A 17,607-nucleotide genomic window follows, 5' to 3' on the forward strand; every position below is an offset into this window, starting at 1 on the left:
AAGAAGAAAGAGGAGCAGGTAGGATCGATCGGTCCAATCTTTTCTACCTTTTTTGTTACAGGCTGTTTTTGGTGCCCAGCTGTCATTTTTTGTCCCCACTCAATGGAATAACATGTGGTCCTGTCATACTTTCCAATTCTGGAACCTGTCACTATCAACATACGGGCCCACTTGCTATTTTTGGAAATTTTGACTTCCGACAGGGGGGCACCGCGTAAGACTACAGGGTGCCTGGGCACTGTGTAGCCTGACCCATTTTATATGCCTGGAGTGCTTGAAGATCTGCTTAGCCCTTTCGGTATGTTTGACACATGGTTACCATCCAGGAACATCAAGAGACATCAAGGAGTGCATAAGCGCTCATTCGGTTATTATCGTGTATCACCAACGTTCTGTGAAACCGCAATAGAAACAGAGCAAGGAGAGGTTGTGCCATGATGGAATGCAACGAGCCAATGACATAGGTGTTTGATCTGGAAGCGCATGATTAGCAAATTTCTACATAGTTCTCTAAAAGCTTCAGCTGTTCCATAAGAGCTTTGATCTGATCTGAGCACCGACAGTTTTATGAAATGTTGTTGCATGTAGGAAAATGCTAATGGACCTTGCCTAAGTATATGTACAATGTACATATGAATTCCACCGGAAATTCAATTCGGCACATGGGAGCATATGCTCCTGCCATCGGAAAAACATTTTGAAATGTTCAAAAAATTCAAACAAAAAATTTCTCTCTTACGTATGAACATTTTACGTGCGCATATCAAGTCTTGCGAAAAACCGATATTTTTTGTGACTTGTGTGAAAAAGACAAATAAAACGTCTTGTACACAACTTTTTTTACACAAAAAATTGTCTTTTCTGCTGATGACACTCAAAACGTCGGTTTTCTGTGAAACCACTTTGTGAACGTGTAGAATTTCAAGATGTATCCACTAAATTTTATGTTCAAATTTTTCAACATTTTAAAAGTGCAATTAAAACGAAATTTAAAAACCGGGAGCATATGCTCCCGGGTGCCAAAACGCCACTCCCTGAATTCCACCACTTAAATTTTATTATATACTTATAACAATATTATGATGGTTACAATATTATCTCGTTTTCGCCTTTGCGCCGGGGCACCGGGTCATCTAGTAAGGAATATGGGAGCAGTCCGTGGAGAGCGGAACTGCCGGCTGGCGAGCGAGCGTGGAAATGTGGACGACGCCGCGAATGCGTGGCCGGTGGCCGGCCTTATCCTGAACCGTCCCTTGTGCTGCCGTGCCGTGTCGGCTGTACAGCGTTTGGCACAGCGTGGACGAGGACCCGGCGGATGGGGCTTTTGCTCTGGGTCTGTCCAATCCACGCAGCGCATGCGTGATGGCCTGATGGGTGTCGTCCACGCGACGAGCTGCCGCGTAAACTGGTGAGAACAGGACCTCCGATTTTTCTTGGTGGGGCTGGACCCGTTCCGTCTGAGGTGAAGTATTTTAGGGTTCGAAAATATTCGCCTCCGTTCGTTGCGTCGGCCAAAATGGTCAAAATCGACCGGGCGTCCGTTTGCGTTGGAGGTGGCTCTAGCGTCACGACACATTTTTTCTCAAATTTCCATTTTTTATAACATGAAAACATAATTTACATAGTTGAACACATGGAAAAAACCCTAAACGTCTGCGCCTACTGCTTCTCCTCGTCGCTGTCGAGCACGACGAGCTCCGGTACCACCCACGACCAGTTGGGAACCGGCGGAACGTACGCCGGGCGCGCCGGCGTTGCTTGAGGTGGAGGAGCCCAGTCCTGTGGCTGTGGCGGAGGTGGAGGAGCCCAGGGCTGTGGCGGAGGTTGAGGAGCCCAGTCCTAGGACGCCATCGCCTCGATGTAGTCATCGTCATCGTGGTTGTACTGCGTAGGCGTCGGTGCCTGCTGCGCACGCGTCGGCGCCTGCTGTCTTCGATGATGAGGCGCCGGTGGACGGTCGAAAGGAAAGTCCATGTCTCCCATGAAGCCCGCCCTCCTCAGACTCCTCTCGGACACGAGATACGTGCGCCAGCTGTTGGACTCCAGGTCGTAGGCGGGATCGGCGTGGAGGTCCGGCGGTAGGTACCGCCTCCTTCGCCGGATCTCGGCGCTCCTATCTGGCTCGCGCGCAGACACAGGAGGGACGGGCACCCGGCGGTAGCTGAGCCGCCAACAGCCAGGCATGTGCACGTCCCCCCAGGCGTCGCACGACGTCCAGTTCCAGTGCATCAGCCTCCCCACGCTGACGGGCAGCGGCACCCTGTTCCTCCTTCTTGGTGCCGCTGCCGAACGCCTCGAGTCGTTCTTCTTCCCCATGGTGTTGCGGCGGTGGTGGTGGGAGTGGAGGTGTGGGCGATGGAGGAATGATGCTAGTGGACTTTTAAGGCCGGCCGCGCGCGGGAAACGATGTCATTGAAGGCGGCGCAGAAGCTCATCCGCCGCCCTCCAGTGCGCGCGCAGAAGAGGCAGCTGTGACATTGATGGTGAAGGCTGCGGCGCAGACGCAGAAGCGCTGACCGCGGAAGCGATGGCCGTGGAAGCGATGCCCTCGATACAGGCTCGCTGCCAGGCGAGCCCGATGGAGATGCGAGCGGTCACTTGGTGCGTCTGCACAGCGTCCGGTGCGACGTATTTTAGGCGCAAATATGCGCTGGGTTTGCGTCGCCGCGGACGGCCCGGTCACGATGCGTCTCCCCACTGGAGGTGGTACCAGACACATTTTTGGTCCAAACGGACGCAAACGGTCGCTCAGCAGGTGACGTCGGCCCCGCTGGAGGTGGTACCTAGATTGCAATTTGTATAAGATTGCATACTACACCTAGATTGCAATTTGTATTGAGTGGCTGCATCCGGTGGTACCTAGATTGCAATTTGTATCAAGTGGGGGCAGCAGGCGAGGCGAAGTTTAGAGTCTTACCTTTCATTATGAAAATCCAAGGTGTGGTGGAAAACATTGTTTTGAGAGCAGGTACATCTCTAGGGTGAAAACCTAAGATCTTTTGATATGGCAACGACGATGGTGGTGCACTGTTCTCTTCTTTAAGACGTCGCTTGTGGAAAGCTTGAAGTTGTCTTGGTGGTGGTTGTACTGTTGTAGCTAGGACTAGAGTACCGTAGCGGGACTTCTTTTTCTTAGTTTTCTTTTTTCTTTTTTCGATGTTTGTGTCCGTACTTCCATTTGGGTACTGCATTGTTGCAGAGGCTGGGTGTATTTGGTATCTACCGATATTAATATATTTTCTTTATCGAAAAAAGAGCGGAAATTTGGGTGGTGGAGAAACAAATACAATTCAAGAGAAAAAATATAACCTATATCGAGAACCACTTGAAGAAACTGTAGTGGATGAATTCATGATGCATCCCAAGCCCGTATATAGAAGTGCCTACTAACAATACTCTCCAAGATTTTTTTTTCTATACTATAGGATTTGTGGAAACTAGAGCACATGTACATACGTTGTGCTCATAAAGTGTACATATATCCCCCTGAATATATGCTCCCTTGGAATTATGACCATGTACTTGTATGGTTGTAAATATGCAACAACCATATATTAAGTAGGTATCATGACTATCATAACACAAGTCACTTGCTAGGCTACATCTGGTTACAAGTAGTACTTCCTGGAACAATTAGCTAATGTGATGCACGGTGAGTGTCTTGCTCAAATTACGGTGATCGGATTACTGGAAGAGTTTGGAATGCGATGAGTTATCTTTGTAACACATATATTGTCTCGGACTGAAGAAAGCTATATCCTATAATTTATTCGATTAGGCGCCTCTAGGACATTAGTCGTAGAAGCAAAGTACCTCCTTCTATTGGGGTTCATCGAGTATCGTAATAATCTTTTCCTTATTTTTGAACAAACCGATATGTGCAGGTTATTGGTGCAAATGAAACCAAGTGAAATCATGAGGTCCATGTGTTAACATGCTCTGTATAATACTTCGTCCTTCTCAATTTATCATGCTCGTCCTTAAAATGCATTTTTTAGATTGTAAGTCCCATCTTTCCGGGATAACAATAAGTAGTTACGGAGTACACCATTTGTTTCCTTTGATATAGTATTTACGATGTTTAAATAGTGGCAAATCTCTATTTATGCTTTTCCATTTTTGTTGCAGCTTGCGATCACTATAGATAGTAGTTAAGCATTTCCTATCAAGTCCGTAATAATTTCTTATATTACATTTTTAGTGAAGTTGTTAGATTTCTAATAGGTGTTACAATTTTTTTATGAAGACTTGCCTTGCGTAAGGTTGGCAATGCTGGTTCTGACCATGTAGGGATATTTCCCTTTGAGGACCAACCAGACTGTTGAGATGCCTTTATCATGACCCAAGATCCAAAAATGATAGCATTAGGGCACGTACTATGACTTGATTTTTCCCTTACCCACAACTTTAAAATTGTGTGAACTAATGATGCATGTAAAATGCATACATTGACTTTGTCCTTTATTATATTGAATTCTCACATATGTGCAACATATAGGATGATAATACCATGTTTACATTGATTTATGAGGATTTACCAATGATCCCCTTTATTTGGTTTATAACTCTACAAAACAGGAATTTCCTGTTTTGTTATTTTTCACTTTCAGAGACCTATACGGAGTCAAATTGAGCTGAAATTTTTAGAGCATTATTTTTTCATCGGGTGAAGCACGCTGGGACCTGGAAGCACACCTGGATGGGCCTGAGGCCCAAAAGAGACCAGGTGGTGTGCCCAAACATCTAGGGCATGCCACCTGCACTCTTGCGTTCGTCGACCGTCCAAATCGCGTGATCTTTTCACCCACCGACATATTTTGACCTAAAAATCACTATATATATGGCCCCGAAGAGTTCTCGGGAGGAGAGCGCTGCAGAGAGACAGAAACACGAAAATGGAGGCTGCATCAGAGAAGATTGGAGGGGGAAATTCCGTTGGGATCACCGCCGGAGGGATCTCCACCTTCTCCAACGTCTTCATCATCATCACCATGATCAAGGGAGAGTAGTCCACCTCTGCACTAGCGGTTTATGGCAGTAGCTTGATCTATTTATCTCATGTTCTTCATAGTTCTTAGTGCCATATGAGCCGCCTCACATGATTATGGTCATATTTGTAATACCTATGTGGTGGATCCTTATTCCATGATATTGTGCTATGAGATCTGATCGTATTATGTGTAAGATGCATTGATAGATGCATATTATGTATCCCGTTATTAAGTATTTGTTCTGATCCAACATCTATGCAATAGCGTGTGTGGGGTGATGTGTGTATTAAATGTAGTAGCATGGTTTTAATGATTGAATAGTGACAAAAAATTCATGATTTATTATGGCTTTGCCTTTTCTTTTGCTACCTCACTAGGGATAAAGTGAATGCATGCGATATGTTCATCACATGACAAAAGTGATGATCTTGTTTGATCAAGGTAGCATATTTGATATTCAAACAACATGTCAAAGTAATTATGGATATATACTTCTATTAATTCTTAATACAAGATTGCATGGAGTTTTCTCTTTCTTGTGGAGTATTGATGCGGGGTGGCCTTCGGTCACCTCCACACCAAGACCAACAAGTCCCCCAAGTGGACCGATGACACGAGCCCGAGTCAAAGCTCTTCATGATGAGGTGAACTCGCTCCTCACCACCCTTGATCTTGGTACTCCTTTGGATGGATTGCTACCTCATGCCGACGTGTTATGTGTCATTAGGTACAAGGAGCATCAAGAGCACGAAGAGGAGGACACACCATGGTCAAGAGGAGGAGAGGAGCAGCTGGACGCGAAGATGGACCTGGAGCTGGACTGGAAGTCGCCCGAAGAGCGCAAGGAAGAGAAGATGGTCGGCCGGCCCAGAATCCGGTCTGACCGGCCTCCTGACCGGGCCACCCGGTCACCAGCCCGGTCTGACCGGCCTCCTGACCGGGCCGCCCGGTCCGAAACCGGGATTTACACTCGTGACATCCGGGCGCCATCCAGGGGACTCGGAGCCTCGTCGGGTCGCCGCCCGGTCCCAGGCCCGGTCTGAAACCGGCCTGCCCGGTCATAGGCCCGGTCTGACCGGCCCCCTGACCGGCCTGCACAACTTAAGTCATCTTTTCGGCCCGAACTTACCTTTTCGGCCTGTGACGTCTTGTAAGACTATAAATACCCCAGGACGCCCCTTTAGCTCTTTAGACTTGTTTTGAACTCAAACCCTAACTTTGAGCTTAGTCTCCCTTGGGTATCATCCCTCTGTAATCAAGGCCATCCTTGTTGTTGATTGAGATATTGTTGAGTGAGATTCTAGTACAAGCTACTCTCTCTCCCTCACCAATCTCTTCTTCTCCAACACCAATCTCTCACCAGGAATTCCGCCGCGTGCCTCTTCCGGTGATTCTATTGGCGTGGTCCATCGAGCCACGGGGGTAAGTATCGGGTGTATCGGGGTTGGTGTGCGTGCGTGAGTACCGGTGTTCTTCGTGTTCCTCGTGTTCCTCGCGTTCTCCCATCTCTCCCCTTGGTTTCAAAGTCAATCCGCGAGATCGGGCCACATCCTAGGTCCTAGACCTCATCAAGTATAAGAGAGATATGTTGCATCATCTCTATGTTACAACGTGATGCGCATATGAATACTTATCTTACTCATGTTATTGTTTTGCATCCTCATGTCTCATTGATGAATTACTATATGTCCACTACAACTTAAAAGAGAGAATAATCAAGTGAATTCATGAACCACGATCCACTTTTTATCATAAGAAACACCTTTATATTACTTTTATCTTATTTTCTATTTGCTACACTATTTTAATTCGAAAATACAAAAATATTTACTTTTCTTATTTGCATCCAAATACTAAAAACAATCAACCCCTTTACAGTTTTACTTAGTTACTATATTTTATCTAGTTTTACTCATTTTATTTTTACTTGTTTTATTTACTTACACGAAATCTTGTGCTTGACAACCACACGGTGGAGTTGGAGACACAATGCCTTATTTTACTTTGCAGGATTGCTAGAAGAAGAGAGAAGAGAATACTTTTTAATCAGTTTCTTGAGAGTTCGATATAAACCCTTGAGTCACCCTTGTGGGGAAAATAATCTGGTGCGACAATACTCTGCACTTAGAGTCCTAACGTCATCAACTAATGATCCCATATCTTTTGATGAAGTTAACATCTAAAATCTTCCAGCACCATACCTGTTAGCTTTTATTCAGCTTCTCATTTAATTCAACTAACATCATCTAAAATACCAAAAGTGGAAAATGCCTTTGGTTTTAGGATTGGGCTTGCCGTCTGAAGTTTGAGTTAAAAACTAACGCTCTCCTTAGGTCCGAAAAACTTATTTGACATCTCTTTACGCATGTGCACAGTGAGTCACCTCACTGCCACCTCTTTCTCGTTCTTTGATGTCCCTTTATGTCTCTAGACACAAGAACACAATGTACAAGGACACGAGGACACTGCCTGCTTATTGTTTTTTGCATAGGAAACTGTCAGATATGCCACACGTTGGCAAGCTTTTATTTTCCTCTGTGGTTCACCATCACTTAATGTTTGTAGCTACAAGTTTAGAAGCTTCTGCGAGGCAGCCAAGGGCCAGGCCACAATGTGAGTTCTGGTGAAGAAATACAAAATAGGAGGAAACATTTAGCTTGATTGGATTGGATAAGTTTCCGATGCATCTCAAGCCTATACATTGCAAGGTATGAAGAAGCAAGTGTACGGTCAAAACTTTCTCACTATTAACACTACCTCCAAGAGTTTTGTTTTATATTTGCATGTATGCATCTTTTTGATGCAGAGGCTGGGGCACATCCCCCATTTCGAAAAAAAATGTGCATGTATGAACTATGCTCATAAACAAGAGTCCATCTAATGTGAATATTTATATACACGACATGTAAACTGTTATCATGCACTTGTATGGTTGTAAATCTACAACAATCATGGCATGTGCCCTTCATGCCTATCTTTACTAAGGTGACTTCACACTACGTCTTTGTGGTGGTTTTGGTGACCTAGCCGGAGGACGTATGCTAATATTGTTATGGTGGGACGAAGCCAATATCATGACCCAAGATGCAAAGAGAGTAGGATGAGGGCACCAAGTTTGACTTATCAATTCTCTTTAGTGGAAAATCATACAACCGTGCTAGTGTATATACATCAATAAGTTTGTGTCTCTAGATTAAGTTCATCTATGTCTCTAGGTGCAAGCACGTGCACAAAAGGACACTGCTAACCTCATTGCGCTTTTTAGGAAAGCAGCAGGACTCTGCAACGAGCTTTATTAAACATCAAAAATATTTATATTTTACAAAAGTTTGTCTAAAAGAAATCTAGAGGGTTCATTGGCTCAACCATTATTCAAGAAACAAGATTTAGCTATCTATCAGGTACATGGTTCGCTTCCCTCGGACAAAAGCTATACATAACACTTCCAACGGATACCATGTCCACACAATCTTCACAAATTACCGCGGAGTCACTCCACCATCTTATATCAAGAACCACTGCGGTATATCATAATGGATTGATTCATGATGCATCCCAAGCCCGTATAGAAGAATTTCAGGTATGGAAGTTGCCTACTATTAACACTACTCTGCATTTTTTTTCTATACTATAAGAGGATTTTTGGAAACTAGAGCACATCTCGTACTATAAGAGAATTCTTAGAAACTAGAGAACATCTAGTACGCTGTGCTCAGATACATGTGTACATATAGTTTAATACTATAACTCTGCAATAAAGGAAGCCGTATGCATCTTTTTGGTGCAGAGGCTGGGGCTATGTTTCCCTATTCGAATAAAAATAAAAAAAGGTGTACATATATCTCACTGAATATATAGTACGTGCTCCCTTGGAATTATGATCATGTGCCTGTATGGTTGTAAACATGCAACACCGACTCATATTCGGTAGGTATCATGCCTATCTTAACGCAAGTCACTTACTAGGCTACATCTAGTTACAAGTAGTTCTTACTAGAAGAACTAGCCGATGTGATATATGCATGGTGAGTGTCTTGCTCAAATCACGGCGCGTGATTGGATTAGTGGAAGAGTTTGGAATGCATCGAGTTATGTTAGAAACACACATATGCGATGAGGGCCGCCCTGGAGAGTGGAGAGTGGAGCCATGGAGAGGTGCCGACTGCCGAGGCCGAGCGAGCGTGGAAGTCTGAAAAACGCCGCGAATGTGTGGGTCGTGCCGCGTGGCCGGCCGTATCCTGCACCTTCACGCGTGCTGCCATGTCTGTTGTCACACGGCTAGCGTGTGGGTGACCTGAGCTGCCGTGCCAACTGATGAAAAGAACCTCCGAATTTTCTTTGTGGAGGCGGCGGCAGGAGTCTGCTCCTGGTACAACAAGGAAAGATTTTGTGTCTCTAGATTAATTCAACAACTAAAATAGTTGCCAACTCAAAACCTCATTCCTCATATTCCATTTTACCCATTGAATTCTGCCAAATCATCATGTAAACCTCAAAAAATTAAAATGCCTTTGATTTTAGAATTGGGCTTGCAATTCGAAGGTTGAATGGTCGTGTCATAAAAACCATAAAAACGGATACTCACTTGGGTCTGACAAACTTCTTTGAAATCTCCGTCCAAATGTGCACGGTGAGTCGTTTCCCTGCCAATTGACACAAGGAAGATGCCAGACTGATTTTCTTAACGTAGGAAGTTGCCAGACATATGTATCCACTCTGTATTTGTATATAAGACCACTATCAAGAATACATTTTGTATCTATATAAGGCCATTAACATTATTCTAGAAAAGTTTGAATATGTTTCCACCACGTACGAGATGTTTATTAACGTAAACCTTGCATGTAGCCATAGATAAAGAGGCACCACATACAACATATTTTATTAACCTCGAACACAAGAGTATTTTTTATAAAATTAATCATGCTATTTATTAGTGCATTGTGTTTTCTTGGTAACTGAAATATGAGTTTGTGGCCTTATGTACGAAAATGGAGGGAGTAACACACTTGGCTAAATAATTAGCCATGCCTACGTATATTCTGTACATGTATTCTGTAACCTGTACGTACCCTTTGGTACCCATATATATATTGAGGCAGGCCACGCCCCAGAGCGTTGAGCCAATCCCACCCAAATATCCTGTGTCTCTACGTTTAACATGGTATCAGACTAGGTCAAAGAATCCTACCCTAGCCGCCGCCCTCTCATCCGCCGCCGCCGCTCGCCCTCTCCGGCCGCCGCCGCATGGCCGAGCCCGGGGCATCGGCCTCCTCCTCCCTGCGCTCCCTGCCTCCGTTCCTCGCCTCGACGGCCCCGCTCATCCCTCCGTCGCTGGCGGCTCTGCTCGCCAACACCGCCACCAGCCAGATGGCTCCGGCGATCTCATCGCGCCCTCTACACTTCGGTACTGCGGCGTTCTCTGGTGGCTTCTTCCCGCCGCCGCCGGTTCCACCGGTGCCGTCGCCATCCTTCCCGCCTCCGCCAGCGTCGTTTGCGCCTTCGGCGCCCATGGTGCCGTACACGGCCCTTCCGACCAACCTCACCGGCCCGCCGATCCCGCAGCTGCCGGGGTTTGCCGCGGCGCCGCAGGAGGCTCCCGTTTTGCCCCACGCCACCGTGGTGCCCGACGCCCCGGCTCTCGCCGATGGTGCTGCTGCACCGACTGCCCAACAACTGGCGAACCTCATCACCGTGCGCCTCACGCAGGACAACTACCTGTATTGGCGTGCTCAGATTCTGCCGCTCCTCCGCAGCCGCTATCTTGACGGCTACGTGGATGGGAGCTTCCCCTGCCCGCCGCGCTCGGTCGCGGCGTTTCTCGCGGATGGCACGCGGGTGGCTGCGCCAAACCCTCTACACCGTACCTGGGTTGCCCAGGACCAGGCCATCGTCTCCGCGTTGCAGTCGTCCTTAACGGAGAGTGTTGCCGGCCTGGTGCTCTTTGCCTCGTCCTCCTTCGACATATGGAGCACGCTCGAGCACACGTTCTCGCAGCAGTCTACTGCTCGCGGCACGGCTCTTCGGCGCCAACTCGGTGATTGCAAGAAGCTTGACTCCTCTGCGCATGACTACTTCAACAAGGTGAAGACGCTCTCGGACACACTGACGTCCATTGGGCAGCCGCTTCGCGATGAGGAGTTCACGGAGTACGTTCTTCACGGCCTCGACAGCGACTACGACAACCTCGTCGAGCACGTCAACGGCCGGGAAACACCGATAAAGCAGCGGGACCTCTACTCCCGCCTCATCTACACCGAGCGTCGCGTCGAGGAGCGCCGCGCCACTCCGGTCATGGACCATGCTGCTGCACACGCGGCGTCCCGTGGCGACCCCAGTGGCAGCCGCACGCCTGCGCCTGCGCCTCGCCCGCCCTCTGGTCCGCCCGCTGGAGGTGGCGGCCAGTGGCAACCGCGCGCCCCGGCTCCGCAGACTACCGGCAGTCGCCCTCGTCCCACCTGCCAGTTGTGCGGCATCCAGGGACATATGGCGTCCAAGTGCCACCGTCGCTTCAAACGTGACTTCCTCGGCATCGGCAACGACGGCCGTGGTAACGAGAAGCAGGCCGCCATCGCCGACAGCTACTCGGGCAACTACACGGGCTACACGCCATCCTACTCAGTTGACCCCACCTGGTACTTCGACACCGGTGCGACGGATCACATGACTAGTGAGATGGCCAAGCTCAACTCGCAGGAGCCCTACCGTGGGCATGACAAGGTCCGCACCGCCGATGGTTCAGGTATGCCCATCACTCATGTTGGCCAGGCATCTCTCCTTTCTAGCACCTCCCGTAGACTCCACCTTCGTAATGTTCTTTGTGTTCCACATGTTACTCGCAATTTATTATCTGTTCGTAAGTTTACTTATGATAATGATGTTTTTTGTGAGTTTCATCCCTTTCATCTTCTCATTAAGGACCGAGCCACACGGGAGGTTCTGCTTAGAGGTCGGGTCCATCAGGGCCTATATGCGCTGGAGGCGCCGTCGTCGGGGTCACCCGACCTGGAGGTCTTCAGTGGTGTGCGCGTGTCGCCGGCTCATTGGCATGCGCGGCTTGGTCATCCTGCATCCCCCATAGTCAGCCATGTACTCAGTCGTCATGAGCTTCCTACATCATCTAGTAATAAAACCTTAGCAGTCTGTGATGCTTGTCAGCAGGGAAAGAGTCATCAACAACCTTTTGTTTCTTCCACTCGTATCGTTAAGTACCCACTTGAACTTGTTTATTCGGATGTATGGGGCCCTGCCCAAACCTCTGTTAGTGGTCATAAGTATTATGTCAGTTTCATTGATGCCTACAGTCGATTTACTTGGCTGTATTTACTTAAGAGCAAAGCTGATGTGTTTACTGTTTTCTTGCAATTTCAATTGCATGTAGAGCGCCTTCTCAAGCATAAGATCATTCATGTTCAGTCGGATTGGGGGGGCGAATATCGCAATCTCAACACCTTCTTTAACAAACTTGGGATTTCACATCGTGTTTCGTGTCCTTATACACATCAGCAGAATGGTGCGGTGGAACGCAAGCACCGTCACATAGTTGAAACTGGCCTAACTCTTCTTGCTCATGCATCCGTACCTTTTCGTTTTTGGAGTGATGCTTTTTCCACTGCTTGCTTCTTGATCAACAGAACTCCAACTAGACGCCTACACATGAAGACACCCCTTGAACTATTGTTTAAGGAAATTCCTGATTATACGTTCTTTAAAGTTTTTGGTTGTGCTTGTTGGCCTCATCTTAGGCCTTATAATAACCGTAAGCTTGAATTTCGTTCCAAAAAGTGTGTCTTTCTTGGGTACAGTGCGCTTCACAAAGGCTACAAGTGCCTACACGTTCCTAGTAATCGTGTTTATATCTCTCGTGACGTTGTCTTCGATGAAAATCTGTTTCCCTTCTCAAATATGCCATCATCTCATTCTGTGCCACCCACAAACTCCACTCCTGTTAGTCCTGGCCAATTTGATGATGCTGCATATTCTCCTGTATTATTGCCTAACCACGGTGCAGGTACTGCTCGTGGCGCGCGCCTGGAGGTCCTGGATGCCCCAGTCGACGTCCACGTCGATCGGTGCATGGCGCATGCACCCGCTTCGCGCCCCGAGGCACCTCCGTCGCCGCCCCTGGCGCCCAGGCCGCCCTCGCCCGTGCGGCCTCCCTCGCCTCTCGCGGATGGGCCGCCTCCTCGCGTCGCCCGGCCCGGCTCACCACCCGCCTCGCCAACCCCACGGCTGAGCTTGAGTCGCCTTGCGCGTCGCCTACGCCCTCCGCTCCAGGCTGGGCCGTCTTCACCCGGGCCGCCACCGGCGTCGCCCACGTGCTCGCACCGCAGCCTCGACGCTGATTCCCGGCCTTCGAGCTGTGTCGTCGTCCACCGTCGGCGTCAAGCGACGCTCCTCCACCGCCTCCCGCCACCGCCGCGCTGCGTCCCCACACCCGCAGTCGCAGCGGTATTCATCGGCCCAAGGAACGAACCGACGGTACCGTAGCATGGATTGCTGCCCGCTTGGCTCAAGCGCAGTCTGATCCAACTGCTGAGCCCCGTCACTACCAGGCTGCAATGAGCATCCCACACTGGCGTGCTGCCATGGACCTTGAGTTTCAGGCACTTCGTAAGAATGGTACCTGGCAGCTTGTTCCTCCTCGCTCTGGTGTCAACGTTATTGACTCCAAGTGGATATTTAAAGTCAAGAAGCATGGTGATGGCTCTATTGAACGATACAAGGCTCGGCTGGTTGCAAAAGGCTTCAAGCAACGGTATGGGCTCGACTATGAGGATACGTTTAGTCCTGTCATAAAACCCACCACTATTCGGCTGCTTCTTTCCCTTGCGGTTACTCGAGGTTGGGATCTTCGCCAGATGGATGTTCAGAACGCTTTTCTTCATGGCGTCTTGGAGGAAGAGGTTTACATGCGCCAGCCCCCTGGTTTTGTTGATTCTCGCTCGTCCACGAGCATCTCCGTCGCCTGGTCAAGGCCCTCTATGGCCTGAGCAGGCTCCTCGTGCATGGCATGCACGGCTTGGTGCTGCACTTCGCTCACATGGTTTTGTGCCATCTACAGGCTGATACTTCACTGTTCCTCCTTCGGCGTCCGGAGGTCACCATGTATCTTCCGGTTTATGTTGATGATATTATTCTGGTTAGCTCCTCCGCTGCAGCTACGGATCGTCTCATTGTGGCTCTTGGTTCCGATTTTGCTATCAAGGATCTTGGCAAGCTACACTATTTCCTTGGGCTCGAGGTCACTTATCCTGGTGATGGCCTTGCTCTGTCACAGCAGAAGTATTCTCAGGATCTGTTACGGCGTGCTGGCATGCTTGAGTGCAAGGCTGCTACTACGCCTATGTCTTCCACTGACACCTTGTCTGCTCATGATGGTACTCGCTGTCTCGCTGCTGATGCTACCGAGTATCGGAGTGTTGTCGGGGGTCTTCGATACCTCACCATCACTCGGCCTGATGTCTCATATGCGCTAACCGTGTTTGTCGGTACCTTCAGTCACCACGGGATACTCATTGGTCCGCTCGTCAAGCGCATCCTGCGCTATGTTCGTTCCACTCTCACGTTTGGGCTTCACCTAAGGCCGGCACCTTCGGCTGTGCTCTCGGCTTTCAGTGATGCGGATTGGGCTGGTAACCCAGATGACCGGCGATCAACGGGGGGCCATGCAGTCTTCTTTGGTCCTAACTTGATCGCCTGGAGTGCACGCAAGCAAGCTACAGTATCTCGGAGTAGTACTGAAGCTGAATATAAAGCTGTTGCTAATGCCACCGCGGAGCTCATTTGGGTTCAATCTCTGTTGCGTGAGTTGAGGATTTCCCAGAGACAACCACCTATTCTTTGGTGTGACAACATCGGTGCTACATATTTGTCCTCAAACCCAGTCTTTCATGCCCGAACGAAACACATTGAAGTTGACTATCACTTTGTGAGAGAACGAGTTGCCAAGAAGCTCCTGCAGATCAGGTTTATCTCATCCAAAGATCAACTTGCCGATATCTTCACCAAACCGTTGTCGCTTCCGCTGTTCACAGGATGTAGACGCAATCTTAACTTACCGAATACTTCAGGCCACGCTTAAGATTGAGGGAGGGTGTTAGACTGTATATTCTGTACATGTATTCTGTAACCTGTACGTACCCTTTGGTACCCATATATATATTGAGGCAGGCCACGCCCCAGAGCGTTGAGCCAATCCCACCCAAATATCCTGTGTCTCTACGTTTAACAATGATGTCATGGCAATAAACCAGACCTTGGGGGACGATGGGGTACTACGTATTTTGGACGAATACAAATTAAAATTGTATGCATCTCTTAGACGAAGTGGCCTAGAGACTCAGCCTCCATTTCGAGAAAAAAAAAATCCTAGATGGATGTTCGTTAGTCAAAGGCCCAAGTATGCCTCTATGACCCCGTACCGTTGTGGTTCATAACATTCCGGTGGTAGATACAGCTTCAACACACGCAGTCAAGGAATAAGCGGTAGTGGCCACGATGAAGCTTATAGTGGCGAGGAAATAGAGGCTAAGAGGAAAACATAACTAACATCAAGAACAGTTTGGATCCATTGAATTGGATGAGTTCCACATGCATCCCAAGCCCATACATAGCAAGGTACGAAGAAGCAAGTTTATAGTGTCAAAATTGCCTCGCTATTAACGCCTAAAAAAACCCAATACCTCCAAGTGTTTCGTTTCTATATTTACGTGTCCATCTTGTGTGGTTATATAGACACGGTTGCACGGAACCATTATTATGCACTTGTATGGTCGTAAATCTACAACAGCCACCGTTAAGTGGCCACCATTGCTATCTTTACTCATGTCACTTGCCTGTTGTTGCCTTGTGCTTCATCTAGCTACCAATAGTTCAGTGCCTGCAGTGCTTTTTTCTTTTGACCATCTATAAGAAGCACGTAGTATACCGCAAATCTTAATATACCGCAACTGAGGACGAGAGCAAGTAATCCCGCCGGGCCGTTATGCAACACACGGATGATATTGATGATCGGGAGGGTACAGCTCGGAAGGATGTCTCCGAACGTACATGCCACATTGGGCGATGAAGTTCCGCGCCCGCTGCAGCCTGCACGCGGAGAAGACGCGGTGTCACGCAGCCACCTCCTGGAACCCCGCTTCGGCCATGTCGTCCCTTCCCATCGGTGGGTGGTTGGTGCTTCACCGTTGGGGAATCTGACGAGGTATCCTCGACTCCGGCTTCCGGCTCGGTCGTCGCGGCAGCTGGCGCTGATCTGGCCGCCGCACGACATTGGGCGGGAGTTGGGGTCGCGGCGCCGTCGTTGGCATGGAGGTGGGACAATGAGCAGGGAGCGGCGAGGAGGTGACGCCCATGTCAACCACAGGTGCGGAGGCCACCAGCGACAGCGAGCGGCGTCGGTCCACTGGTACGTGGCCTCCTGCGTCTGCGGGGCCTCTCTCTGTTCTTCCTCTCCCACCTCACTTGCCCTCTTTCTCTGTCAGTGGGCAGAGGGGCGAAGCACCATTGCATCTAGACCTTCGTCTGCACGTTTGTTTGTCCATCGGATGAGGAACTTTCAAAACATTAAAATGGTATTGCTTTGTTTGTCCATCGGGTGAAGAACAAAGTTTGGTTGCAGATTTTTGTTCGCTCTTTTGTTTATTGACTTCTAGCTCTGTACGTATGCAGAAATTACAAGGTGTACTATTTCTGTGATGTTTCAGGATTCAGATTGTGAAAAAAGAAGCCTGCCATTAAAACTGTTCTGTCCATGAGTATGCCATCCTGAAGATGTCTGATGCAGGCAACAACTTCATGCTTTCTTGCTCTGGTTGGTGGGTCGGATGAGCTTGCAATATCTCTGAGTTGTGCGCAAGAAGACCTTTTGTGTAGGTTCATTATTGAGGGACATGCCCGACGAGGAAATTTCGACGTGATGAAAGGAATACTCACTGCTATAATGTGTTGTTAATTCTATGTTCTTTTGCATATATTGCCCTTAGGTATACCGTTTTCTTACTGCCTATTCATTGGTTTCCTGTCTTATGAAGTTGGATTAACATTTGCATCTATTTCATTAAACATGCAATGTTTACGCCATTGTTATATTGAGTAAAAACTAAAAACATACCATTATGGTAAGGTAGTCCTTTTAATATCTTTCTACATTGGCATCCACAATTTGCTATATTAGTTTACTGTATTGTTCAGAATAGAGAAACCAGAGTAACCTCTACTGTGTTATTCAGCTCGCCAAAGTGCAGTGTTCTCCAGAAACTCAATTCGGCTCCCGGGTGCATATGATCCCTCTACCATAAAAACATATTTGCAAGTGTTAAAAAAAATTGACAAAAAAATTTACATGTACATCTCCATAACATATGTGTATTCATCAAGTTTCACGAAAAAATGATATTTTGTGTAGTCTAAGCGAAAAAGAGAAAATTTATCTTGTGACAAGCCTTTGTTTCAGCACCGAATTTTGTCTTTTTTACACACGCCACATGACATGTCGATTTTTCATGAAACGACTTTGTGAGCGCGTAGCACATGAAGATGTACGTGCGAAATTTTTGTTTCAATTTTTTTGACATTTTAAAATATGTCTAACATGTATTTCAAAATAAAGGGA

General features: G+C 47.9%; 1 long non-coding RNA gene across 1 annotated transcript; it reads left to right on the top strand.

Moving 5' to 3' along the window:
* Nucleotides 1–16,303: 16,303 nt before the first annotated feature.
* Nucleotides 16,304–16,981, top strand: LOC124697245. The gene is made up of 2 exons (XR_007000764.1): nucleotides 16,304–16,401; nucleotides 16,700–16,981. It is a non-coding gene; the product is annotated as an uncharacterized LOC124697245 (long non-coding RNA).
* Nucleotides 16,982–17,607: the final 626 nt, after the last annotated feature.

The sequence above is a fragment of the Lolium rigidum genome, chromosome 3 (assembly GCF_022539505.1).
Source record: "Lolium rigidum isolate FL_2022 chromosome 3, APGP_CSIRO_Lrig_0.1, whole genome shotgun sequence".
In the NCBI taxonomy this organism is placed as follows: domain Eukaryota; kingdom Viridiplantae; phylum Streptophyta; class Magnoliopsida; order Poales; family Poaceae; genus Lolium; species Lolium rigidum.